The sequence below is a fragment of the Tupaia chinensis genome, unplaced genomic scaffold, assembly GCF_000334495.1.
Source record: "Tupaia chinensis unplaced genomic scaffold, TupChi_1.0 Scaffold000242_1, whole genome shotgun sequence".
NCBI classification, from domain to species: Eukaryota; Metazoa; Chordata; class Mammalia; order Scandentia; family Tupaiidae; genus Tupaia; species Tupaia belangeri.
Genome location: NW_006159720.1, coordinates 605,554 through 606,175, shown reverse-complemented (window position 1 = coordinate 606,175; position 622 = coordinate 605,554).

The following is a 622-nucleotide window of genomic DNA, read 5'->3' as shown; positions in this document are numbered from 1 at the left end:
TTCAGAAAAACATCTTTACTTGGTCTTGCTTCTGTGTCTATGTCCGAATCTCCTTTTTTTATTGGGATACCAGTCATATTGGGTTAAGGCTCACCCATATAACCTAATCTTACTTTCATTTCCTTTGTACATGTAGTCACATTCTGAGATGCAAGGAGTTAGGACTTCATTCAATTTATTTATTTTTAAGAGCAGGAGGATATTATTCAACCCATAAAACTAAGTGAGGAAGGGAAAACGGTATTAGAACTTTGATACAAAACTGTGACAATGTTGTGAAAGAAGCTATATCAGAACCACAGATCTGTAGACCTCACACTAATAAATCAGATACAAAAAATCTAGAGACTAATACAGCAAAAGTAATGCAATATGAGAATCTATGGCAGACTGGCTGGCATAGAGTGGACCTCCCAATGTCAGAAGAAAAATATTGTTGAGACTGAACATAAGGAAGAAAAGTCCTAAATAGTAGTTGGCCCCCATGTGAAATCTGTACTGTATCAATTGTGATTTCTCTAGAGAATTCATTCAGTTGGGGGGGGGGGGAGAAACACTAACAAATTAAGTGCTATTCATCCTCACACACTTGTGAAATCCTTTAGGGAAATAGAGTTTACAT